The sequence below is a fragment of the Gymnoscopelus microlampas genome (assembly GCF_963454915.1).
Source record: "Gymnoscopelus microlampas genome assembly, chromosome: 15".
Classification (NCBI taxonomy): Eukaryota; Metazoa; Chordata; class Actinopteri; order Myctophiformes; family Myctophidae; genus Gymnoscopelus; species Gymnoscopelus microlampas.
The window spans coordinates 22,156,206-22,168,835 of record NC_139952.1 but is presented as its reverse complement, the minus strand read 5'-3'; the positions used below and the strand labels follow the sequence as shown (position 1 = coordinate 22,168,835).

At 42.2% G+C, this 12,630-nt stretch overlaps 1 long non-coding RNA gene across 1 annotated transcript; it reads right to left on the bottom strand.

The window, feature by feature from the left end:
* Nucleotides 1–6,037: 6,037 nt before the first annotated feature.
* Nucleotides 6,038–10,679, bottom strand: LOC311061167. Its single transcript, XR_014602376.1, has 7 exons — nt 10,575–10,679; nt 10,236–10,277; nt 9,481–9,565; nt 8,469–8,563; nt 7,759–7,830; nt 7,427–7,498; nt 6,038–6,110 (listed from the first exon to the last, which is right to left on the bottom strand). It is a non-coding gene; the product is annotated as an uncharacterized lncRNA (long non-coding RNA).
* Between the last annotated feature and the right edge of the window lie 1,951 nt (nt 10,680–12,630).

Below are 12,630 nucleotides of genomic sequence, written 5' to 3'. Positions count from 1 at the left end.
CCGACCCAAGGCACTTTACTGATGACATGCAGCCCCCTCACTCTCTCTCTTTTCAGCACGGGACACCATAGTACGACGAAGTATAAGTCAGTCTTTACACATCCTCAGGGTCTGCACTCTGCAGTGGAGTGATTGAAGTCTTCACTGCAGGACTGGCCCGTTCCCATCAATTAAGCTCAGTTATTTTAGACATCTGCCAAGGAGAGCACCAGCCCGAGACACATTCTGTGCCGCATATGAGCTGGAATCAGTCGCTACGATGATTTGCTCGAGGAGCATATGGGTTTATGGTTGTTATAAGGAATTAAAGTCAGCTGAAAGGGTCAGGGCCTCGTCACAAAACGGGCACTTGGATTTGTTGAGAGACCTTGAGTAAGATTAATTTGGCTCTTGATTCTAATTTCCTTTTCCCCACATTTGCAAGACAAACCGTTGCAGTTTTAGGAGGCTAATTCCTCGTGGTAATGTGTCCTTTCCATTAAATATTTGGGAACATTGCCCCTACACTATCGGATGGATGAGGTTAGCAATGGCAATAGACCAAATCATCATGGTATCGCCACAATAACAAATGTACATCCGGGTAGATAAAACAAGCGGCGCTGCATTAGGGCAAAATTATCCATGGTATAATCCTTGTCATTTAATGTTATTTTTATATTATGTCAAGATGACCAGCCCCTCTGTGTGTGTATAGGCATCACATTTTCGTTCAATTCATGGTATGAAGTCATTTCACGGTGGGTTGGCCACATTTATAACCTACATGATTTGACACGGTGACACAGAATAAATGCTCACTGAGCAGCAATACATTTTCTGTTCTCTGTGTTCGTGTGCGTGTGTGTTCGTGTGTGCGATGCGTGTGCGTGTGTGTGTGTGTGTGTGTGTGCGTGTGTACTTCAAAGCAGGTAAAGCTCCAATCCCAACACAAGCATAAAATGCCCATGTTTTGTTCAAGTTGTACCTGCAGGTAGGCTAGCTGGATGCTACATTTCCACCAAGAAATATCCCCTACCCGTTTGTTTACAAACATTCTGCTTTAGTCTATTAGGCCTATATGTAATCATGGTGTCGCAAATGGCAAGAAGTAAGAACATGTACACATTTTCACTGAAGACACACAATCCAATGATTGGATCGATCATTCCAAAATGGAAGCGAAATGTTAACAGTTAACACACACCATCCCACTTAACTCACACACACACGCACACATACATACACACACACACACACACACACACACACGCACACGCACACACAAATGCATTGCAGGCACGCACATTCATACTATAAAGCGCACGCACACGCACACGCCACTTTGAAGGAGTGGACAGAGGTACTGTTGGCTAATATTTGGCCTTCAGCCAATGGAAGATATTACGGCTACAATTCATTATCTCTCTGGCCCGGGCTGAACCTAGGCTTTACTGCCAGTGATGAATTGTAAAGTAGAAGAGACACTGTGACTTTTGCAGAGTGAGGAGACCACAGGAACAAAGCAGAGCAAGTACATTGAAAACTAAATGCAAAAGACGAAGGAAGTACATTGAAAACAAATACTTAGGACAAATTAGATTGAAACTGGGGATAACGCAGTGAAACATAGTGAACAATGTATATATTTGAGAACAAAGGAAAAAGGAAGAAAATGATGTTAAGGGGAAATTAAATCAAAAACCTTCCTCCCTACTGTTAGACCTCTCAGCCTGTACTGGGTTAGTGCTTTTTAAATGAGCCCAGAAAAAGGTTTTAAGATGTATAGTTCCTTCCCTTTCATTAAGACGATTAATCGTGCAATGCAGGGGCTCTCTGCTACCCTGTAAAACACAAGGATATTGTAAAATCTTCAGTGTAAATCTAACCCTTACAGGTCCATTTTTCACACATTGTTTTAAATTAAACACTGACAATTTTACTGTGTTCTTTTGCAATTAGTATTCAGGCATTTAACAGATGCTCTCATCCAGAGTGACTTACAAAGTGCAAGTACAATTTTGGGGAAATGCGCATGTGTGCATACACACCATAAAAAACATAAGCACACATTCCATACAGAGGAATAAAAGACACAGTAGATGACAGCAAATGTTATGGGATACATTTTTGTTGTGTCCAAGGCTAATGCCTTGTTTTTCTGTTAGTCCAATTGGGATACTGGTTCACTTCACACCTGTGCAGTGTGCATACAATGCCTGCCCTGACGAAGGCCACCGGGCCGAAACGCGAGAGCAGCCTTGAACACGTCAAGACCACCACCCCCCCAGTAAGTGCCCCATTTTTCTTAGTATCGTTTTTCCCTGACCAAGAGCATAAACAAACGAATACGGCAGAGCACGCTAGTAACTATAGCTTTTTCATCAAAATATTTAAGTGCAAAAACAGATAACGGGACAAATAGCAACGGGTATAATCAGGACACAAAAGAATAATCCCAGAACATTAGTTCACTTATACTGTGTATTTTATTCCTCATAGGCAGTACATGGACACCAGCAGCTGCCATTACGTATTGTTCATGCATGGCTGTCCATTATTGTCAAATTGCTATATGGTTCTTGACTGATATGGGTCTTTAGGAGCTAGTGACCATATGGACATAGGCTATTTGTCTCTCTAAATTGACTTTTCGGGTTTAAAAAGGCTCATTACACAAATTCATTTCTTACATCCACCAACTTTGTGCCTCGCTGAAAAAACTAAAATGGCAAAATAGTGAGTCATTCCCCAGAACAGACAAAAGGATCCATCACAACAATTTGAGCCATGACCATAACTCACATTTATGATTCGATACATATTGACTACCACGGAGAAGAGCAACTATATATTATTTCAGAGGAGGGCAACTCGGGCGGCTAATGTGCACGAATGAAACTCTGCCTATGAATCAAAGGCCAATCAGCCACTGCTGATCAAGCAAGGAGGGGAATGATGTCATTACTCAGCCGATCAGAGCTCAGCTCTTACTGGGATCCATGCGTCAGTTCTGTCATTAGCCAGAGGACCGTTAAGAAGGGATGTAAGTTACAGGGGAACGAGACAGGGAGGACGAATACCGACAGAGATAAAAAACCTCAGAGAAAGAATGAGCCCGGGTCTTCCGGCACCACACCTCCAGATCTGGAGTGCATTTAAGGGCCTGCACATAAATATGTGATGATTGAACCCCACAAAGCCAGGCATGACTCACCAAGCAAGATGAAAAATGAAGAGTAAGAGAATGAGAGAGAGAGAAGGCCCAGAGACAGAGGTGGAGGAGGGGAAGAGAGACAGTCACAGAGACTGGCTTATGTCATTAAGACCGAAAATAAGACCAAAAATAAGACCAAAAATAGCAGATCTAATAGCTCATAGCGCGGCACCGAGTGCCGCGCTATGAGCTTGTAGATCTGCTATTTTTGAATAGCCAAAGAAATCTTAAAATGACACAGATGCGTTCTCGGTCTGAAATTAATGAATGGGGTGGGTATTTTATGTGAGAACATAGTATGCCCATACGTGCATACATTTTGCGTGCATATCAGGGACGTAGCTAGACTCTCAGGGGCCCTGGGGCGAACCACTCTCGAGGGGGCCCTTCTAATATTCCTCATTTTTAAATTCACGACTGTAAAATAGCTGATATCCTATAAGCACAAACTGACTGTTATAGAGCCAAGCAAGCTGCAAGACAAGCTTGTTCTGAAGGACACACAAAAAGAAAACATTGCCATCTGGATACAATGAACAAACCAAGGACAGTCACTCTATATTGTATCGATTATAGTGAATGCTTCAGCGCCACTGGCAATGGACAGCGACCCAGCATCATGCCTTTTATACATGGGGATAAATTACCCAGAGTAAAGCAGCAGACTGTTTGTTTTTGTCTGTATGTAGGCCATGCAAAGAGATAGAACACACATAGAATTGGAACGACGGAATGACATGCTACGTTGACAACCCACATAGCAAAAAAGACCTGGCAAAGTTATGGCCCGGATCATGCTGTTTGTCATGGCCCACTCGGAGCAATGGTCTATACCCCCTGGTCTGGCGCCAGATCGGTTTGCCAGAAGCTCAGACATACATGAACCGTATATGGGCCAGCTGTAAAGGGCCACACTGTGCTGACCCAGTGATGAGCCAGAACATAGCAAAAAAGCCCTGGCAAAGTTATGGCCCGGATCATGCTCTTTGTCATGGCCCACTCGGAGCAATGGTCTATACCCCCTGGTCTGGCGCCAGATCGGTTTGCCAGAAGCTCAGACATACATGAACCGTGCATGGGCCAGCTGTAAAGGGCCACACTGTGCTGACCCAGTGATGAGCCAGAACAGTGTTTCCACTGCTGGCCCAAACATGGGTCGCCAGAACAGGGCCTGAACAGTGTTTCCACAGCTGGCCCAGACATGGGTCACCAGCACAGGGCCTGAATAGTGTTTCCACAGCTGGCCCAGACATGGTTGGCCAGCACAGGGCCAGAGCACTGTGTCCATACTTGGCCTAGGCATGGTTGGCCAGAACTAGCCCAGAACAATGTGTCCATAATTGGCCCAGATATGGGTCACCAGCATAGGGCCAGAACACTGTGCCCACAGCTGGCCCATACATTTGCCAGGACAGGGCCAGCTGTGGACATAATGTTCTGGCCCAAAGCTGGCAAAGTTATGGCCCGGATCATGCAGTTTGTCATGGCTCGCTCGGAGCAATGGTCTATACCCCCTGGTCTGGCGCCAGATCGGTTTGCCAGAAGCTCAGACATACATGAACCGTGCATGGGCCAGCTGTAAAGGGCCACACTGTGCTGACCCAGTGATGAGCCAGAACAGTGTTTCCACTATGGAAACAGGAGCACCTACTGTATGAAAAAAAGTCAACTGTAGAAGTTAAGATGGGGTGTGACAAAGGTCTTATTTAGGGGGGGGTTGTGCTTTAGTCAGGCTCTCTCCTTTAATCAAGCCATACTAAATGCCATACACAGGCTATAATTGACTAAGATAAAATAAAAACAAGCATAAAGTTTTCTGCTTTTTTATTATTAAACTGCAAACCATGTGAGGCAAATGCGTGTATGAACAATGCAGTCAACATTTGGAATATGTGAACAATGCAGTTAACAAGAAACTGTAAACTGAAAAAAAAAGTAGTGCTTTTTTGCTGAAGTGACGGTCCTCCCTCGCCAAAATTTAACTCACAGAATTTGACGTTCCGAGTCAACAAATCTCATCATGTCCATTATACATTTCCGATGTGACAACTGTGAGTCACAAAGAACTGTACCAGGAGACCCTCATCCACGTAGCTCGCACCTCCCTCAGAACCAAGGTTCACGCAGAGATGGCAGACCTCCTCCACGAGGCTGTTGTAGATGCTGTTCTGGCCATTGTCAGAACAGAACCGATGAGATCCGAGTCCTGAAATCAAAGCAAACATAAGAATGTTGTTCTTTAGTCAAGTGGCTTAATTATTGGTAAAATAGTAAATAAATAAAAACCTGTGTAAGAAAAGAGGGGGGAAAACGCAGCATCAAAGTAAATTTATTATTTAGGCTTGTATACCCAAGGGATGCGGTGACCTAGTGGTTAAGAGGGTCAGGCTTGTTACCGAGAGGTTCCCAGTTCGACTCCCCAACACGACACTAGGTATGAAAATCACCGGGTGATTAACAATCCTGCAGGGTCTGGCAAGAAATAAGTTACTGCAACTTAGTCCAAACCCTGGGTAAATAACGATTTCTTCCTCTTCCCAGGAGTATTTATTTTTCTATGTGAAAAGAACTTTGTATGTGCTTTATAAATAAAGCACTTAAAAACTTAAGCTAGTGATGGTACACCATATTATCAATATTGGCAGACATCTTAAGTAGTATATTAAAACACAATTCCTACATACTGTAGGCTATATGGGGGGGGGGGTAAGTAATTTTTGGTGGTGCTACCTACTGAAAAGTTAAGTGGCACCAGTGAAAAAGTTACGTCTGGAGCCGTGACCCCATCCCAGAACTAACTGTATCTACGTAAACACACCATGTCTTTCTAGACAAGACTCACTCTGCATTGGAGCTCCTTCACATGCGCCTGTCTCTGTCTCTTCTGCCCCCACCTCCACCTGACGCTGAAGCCCTGAAATCAAAGCAATCATGAGAATGTTTCTTCAGTAATGTGTCTTAATTATCAGTGCAACGGTAAATAAAACCGCAGTAAGGAAAAATAAATCCATTTTGTTTAGAACAAGAATTTGGAACTAAAGATGAGATGTGGTCATGACCAAAAGCACAAGGTCACAGGTACAAGCATAGATATAAATACCTAGATGCCTCATCCGGCAATGGCCGATGGACATTCTCAGTAATTAGCATACATGGTCGGCATTTTTGTTTCTTGGAGAAACTGGCCAATCACCGCGGGTCTTTCCCGTCACATGACAGAATCTACGGTGCGCTTGATGTGCTGCAGCACCATGCCCTGAGTGCACTGAAGAAACAACCCCAGAAGTCCCTGGAAAAACAAGGCTTTGATTGGCCTGTAGTGTCGCCGCCCATTGTAAAACAATAATGGATACTTCCGTGTTACTTCCTTGTAGCCGTCAAGGAAAATCTCATAAGGAAGTGTCATACATCACGTGGTTGCGTCCATAGAGATGCGCCATGACACTTTCGGTGGCATAACATCTACCAGAAGTTCAGTGTATACATTGCAGTGGATGAGAGCCTTCTGGACAGCTCGTATCAAACATTATTTTCTGAACGAATGCAACCTTTGTGTTTTGTCATGAGCTCAAAGACTGGAGTCCTCATGCACGCGCAGTCATTATCATACCTTCAGTGTAGAGTAGGCTATTATTTTAGAACACACCCCTCTAATTCCTCTTATTCTGATCAATCTGATTTTCTCATTTTCGTTGCAAGTTCAATATATTTCGCCTTCACATCTGCACAACTTGATGTAAAATTGTTTCTAAAACAGCCTGTTTGAAACAATTTGTCTATAGCGCCGCTGATACTGTACAGTATCAATTAGACTATCTTAGATTTATTCAATCATTTGACATTATATCTTAAAATCTATAGCCTAGTTTGACTATCGACCCAACACTAATACTGATGAGCTCAGCCACTTATCATTATTCTACTGATGCTCTGCGAAGAGATCAAACGTGACATGTTTAGCCTAGATGTTGGTCCGATCGTTAAAGTTGATATTTGAATTAAAACGTTACTTTGTTTAGCTGAACATAAGCTGGCATATATTGCAGCTGTTCTGCAAAAAGGAATGGTCAAAACTACCCAAAAATATGTGAGCCAAACTTGTGGAAACATATTCAAAAATACTTTTTTCAATAGGGCTGTAACATAAGAAAATGTAGGAAAAGTGAAGCATTCTGAATAATTTCCGGACTGACTGTACGTAAACACCCCATCTTTCTAGACAAGACTCACTCTGCATTGGAGCTGTTTGAGAACCCCCTGTCTCGGTCTCTTCTGCCCCCACCTCCACCTGACGCTGGAGACCTGAAATCAAAGCAAACATCAGAATGTTTCTTTAGTCATGGGGCTTGATTCTCGGTGCAACGGTAAAAAAATAAATAAATAAAATAAAATGCAGTAAGGAAAACTGGAGGGAAAAAAAAGAAAAAACAAATCCATATTGTTTAGAAGAAGAACTTGGAATTTAAGATAATTTAAGCTCAGTTATTAATGGCCAGACAAGACCCCTATTCCAGAATGAACTGTATCAATGTAAACACACCATCTTTCTAGACAAGACTCACTCTGCATTGGAGCTGTTTGAGAACCCCCTGTCTCGGCCTCTTCTGCCCCCACCTCCACCTGACGCTGGAGACCTGAAATCAAAGCAATCATGAGAATGTTTCTTTAGTAATGTGTCTTAATTCTCAGTGCAACGGTAAATAAAACAGTAAGGGAAAATAAATCAATTTTGTTTAGAACAAGAATTTGGAACTAAGGATGATGTGCTCTGTGCTGAAGTGTGGGTCATGACCAAAAGCATAAGGTCACAGGTACAAGCAGCCGAAATGAGTTCAGTCACCCGAAAGACTTGGAGTACTGCTACTGCTCACTTCTTTGTGTCATCATTTCCAATTTCACTTGTTTATCCTGTATGAGTCATCTCTGATTGGATAACATTGGTATCTGACCATAACATGCATGTTCTGTTTACTAAACACCTGGAGACAGGGAGACCCCTGTTACTGAACACTTCATAGTAATTATTGCCATCCGAATATAGATATGTTTATCTTTTAATAAACAAAATCACTTACTGCACAATTCTTTAAAAAATAGCAGTAGCTATAGAATAGCAGTGTTCCTTCATGATTGACTAAATTAGCTTCTCAATTCTATATTGTATGTCCCAGCAAAGTTGTTAGAAGCCAATTTAAGATAAGGGTTAGCATTAAACAACAAACAAAAAGGGTTTTGTGTGTGTGTCTTCCCCGAGTAGAACTGAAATTCTTACCAGTTGGATTTTGAGGTCGGGGCTATTTTGTAGCCGCTCCTCCAGGTTTTCTAGGGATTGGGTATCAGCTAATGGCAGCAGATTTGGTTCAACACCTATGAGAATGAGAAAAGCTTTATCACATCACAGGTTTGCAGGTGTAAAACAGTGGGTGTATTTCCATAAAGAAAGGGAAGAAGATGGAGCAAGGGGAAGAGAGAGAAGATACATTTTAAAAAACAACAATGCATCTACATATTTACACAAGAATAAAGTAACTTTATTCTTTTAAGCCTTAGTCAATTTAAGACATTTAATGAATAGAGTAACATCCTCGCCTTTATTCCAACAGTCGATTCATTTGTGGATTATACAGTGAGCTGCACGTTTTAATTTTTTTCCGCCTTTTTAAAAAGGCAGTGAGCTTGTAGATCGGCGGTAGTGACGTGGCGCATCTAGTGAAAGCCGGAATTACACAATTTACATGTAAATAGGAAGTAAACGAGGGGGGGGAATGGCGTTCGGCCACAGATGGGATTAAAGCACTTCTTTATTGAAAAATATGAACTAATACATTGCACAAATACTCTGGACACCTACTTAACATTTGGGGCAAGCACCTTATGTTTTGCATTTCTACATGTTTGGAGACATACAGCTCCAGGTTTTACCGGTGACATTTCAGGGCAAACTGGGGGTGTGGTCACTAAGACTCTCGTAGATACGAAAGTAAAAGTCAGATTTGATAAAATACATATACGATAGTCTTGATCTAAGGCTTTAGTGAAGCCACACTTTAGAGCGTTTGTCACCACGGTCCATATTTCAGTGACAGCATGCCTGTTGCTCACTCGCATCTAAACGCGGTGTGTGTGCGGTGCAGCGTAAATGAGTCACGCAGTCAAGTTAGATAAGTCCTGACAGATAGTCAAATACGTCTTTGATGATATATATGCCTTGTTTGAACGATTATTAGCACACCAAGGAAAAAGATAGCGCAGAGATGCAACAGGATCAACCAGATTGAACTTACTTGCTGTGAAAATAACAGCTGCTGATCAGACAGTAATGAACTTCTCCCATGCGCTGGAGTCATACAACCAATGACAATCACAGCCCTGCAAGGAAAGAAATGTTTGATTAACTAACAATACAGTATATTCAAACTCTAATTTTGTTTACAGTTGTCATATTACAATTCACCTTAAAATAAGTTATAAGTAGCTATATCATATCAGTGGTTCTCAAAGATTTCCATGTCAATTGTATTTGGCTTCAGATTTGAAAAGGTTGTGCGCCAAGGAACCCCACAAGAGAAGTGTATTTACACCTGGAGGAACCATCTCTAGAAACCCACTTTAAGAACCAACACATTAAATGTACAGTGGTTCTCAGGTGGGGTTCAGCAGGGACCCTCAAGATTCCAAATGGACCCTTACAGGCCTTTAACTCTGAGAGTACCAATTGAACCAAATGGACCCTTACATATCTGTAACTGTGAGTGTACACATGTAACCAAATGGACCCTTACATATCTGTAACTGTGTACACATGTAACCAAATGGACCCTTACATATCTGTAACTGTGAGTGTACAAATGGAACCAAATGGACCCGTACAGGTCTGTAACTCTTACAGATCTGTAAGGGTCCATTTGGTTCCATGTATACTGTCAGTTACAGACCTGTCAGGGTCCATTTGGTTACATGTGTACACTCACAGTGTACAAATGGAACCAAATGGACCCTTACGTGTCAGTAACTCAAGAGTGTACCAATGGAACCTTACCTTTGACTTGCTTATTAAAAGTCCCCCCTGGCCTACAAAGCCCTGCAATATAAGTAAAATAAATATAGATTATTGAGGCAACTTCATGATAAACAGTAGAAAAGGCCACACACCTATGTATTCTATATACAAAAGGCAAGATACTTTTGTTTTAATAGCATGTTGTCTTTTAAAACGTCCAAACAAACGGTTTGTGTTTACAAGGAAATACCTGTTACACTACAGGCTAACTAACCAACAGAATCTTACATTATGTGCAGCATATGTTGAGTCACAACGTTATTTCTCAACCATTAATGTTCAGACGTGATCTAAATAATTATAAATGCATAAACATACCTCTTTTTGCTGTTCTGTGTTCTGTCGACGTCTCTCAAAGACAATCTCAGTCACAGCTGCTGCTGATTAGACCAGCTGAGCTGGTTATCACATGCGCTGGAGTCATGCAACCAATGAGAGCACAGGACACGGGGGTGTGTTCTGAGGGACGACCAATGAGCGCAGGTTTTATCGGTTGTCAGGGAAACCATCACGACCAATCACCGCAGGCTCTTGTCTCTCAGGCAATGGGAATAGAGTTGGAGGGTTTTCATTTTTTGGCATCAAAATATACTTCAGTACTCAAAGTAAAAGTACTCATTATGCACAATGTCCCATTTTACAAGTTATCATGTGTATAAAATCCTTTGGAAATAGCAGATCTACAAGCTCACAACGCGTCACAAAGCGATGTGTTGTGAGCTTGTAGATCACAGTGGTGTAAAGTTAATAAGTGTATTTACTCACTGTACTAAAGTAACATTTTTAGGTATTTTTTTTTTACTGGAGTATTTCCCATTCTCAATACTTTTACTTCTACTCCACTACAACTTAGAGACAAATAATGTACTTTTACTCCACTACAATTATTTGAAAACTTTATACTTAGTTACTTTGCAGATATAAATTATAATGAAAATAGCAGATCTACAAGCTCACAACGTGTTGCATTGGCGCCGTGTTGTGAGCTTGTAGATCTGCTATTTTCAAACATTTTAGTACTTTTACTATTGATACTTTAAGTATTTTGATGCCAATACTTTTGTACTTTTACTCAAGTAACAATTTGAACACAGGCCTTTTACTTATAACAGAGTAAAAGGCTCTGTCATGTCATTTAACTGGGTACCCCTGGAACCCCCTCAACCCAGTTTGAAGGGTCCTTGATGATCTGCCTTACTTTTTACTGCATGTAGAGACACATATTGGTGTGGTGGGTGATTTCGGTAGCTTTATTGTTTAATGATTCTTGTGAGTTGTTGTTTTTAACTTTTTTTGTGATGTGTTGAATGTGAGAACTGATTCAATACTGTTAAACTGTCCTTGTTATTAAAATCATTCAGACTCCTCAGGAGGAACATGCGCTTTTGGGTCTTATACTGACACTCAGCTTCAGGGAGAACCATGCATGTCCACAAGTGGTCAGAGAGCGCTTGTCACCTGCATATTTAAAGAATGACAGTCCATTGTTATTGCATGTGATTTTGTTTGTGTTTATGGAGAAGAGAATGTGGCAAGACACCCTGTGGGACCCCGGTATTTAAAACAATATTACAGGATGTCAAACCATTACATGCTGGAGTCTGTCTGAGTTACAGACCCATGTGGAAACCCCTCAAAGGAGGGTTTTGAGTTTTGATTTATTCATAGTTGACAGCCAATCAGGAGTCCAGTCCCACATGTGTGGGTTCTCAAAGCCTGTTATGGAACAGGTGTTCAAACTCTGAGTCATGTGTCATTTTTTACAGAGACAGCCGTGTTGCAGTGCCGTTTTGGAGTATAAGAATTACATATTTTCATAAGGACTTTGTTGCTTAGCTCATGTACAGCTGATGTTCAGGATACTGGCAAGTGCATGTGAGTATCAGTTCCACGTACAGTTCCATTGGAGAGTGTCTGCACTACTGTTTCTTCTTCAGGAGTGTTTGTCATCACTGCCATTCACTTTGCTGCATTATCCACGTTACATTCGTGGTGAACGGCTTTGTGCAATGGAGCGAGGTGGGCCACCTCCCACTCAACCCCGGCAAGACTAAGGAGATGCCGGTGGATCCCCGAAGAAGCAGGAAAGGTCCCACCAGTACCCAGCATCATCAAAGGAGAGTCGGTGGAGCTGGTGGACAGCTACAAATTCCTGGGCGTGCACCTAAACAGCTCGCTTGACTGGTCCGATGATGCCAATGCACTGCACAGCAGAAGAAAGAGCAAGCTCTTTTCACTCAGAAGGCTCAGAGGGTTTGGGGGGGCGGGCAGGATCGTGGGTGCCCCCCAGGAGGGGATGGAAGAGGTTGCCATGGTGCGAAGAGCAAAGACATCCACATCCAAAACACAGCCAAATCTGGCAAACAGATCTGGC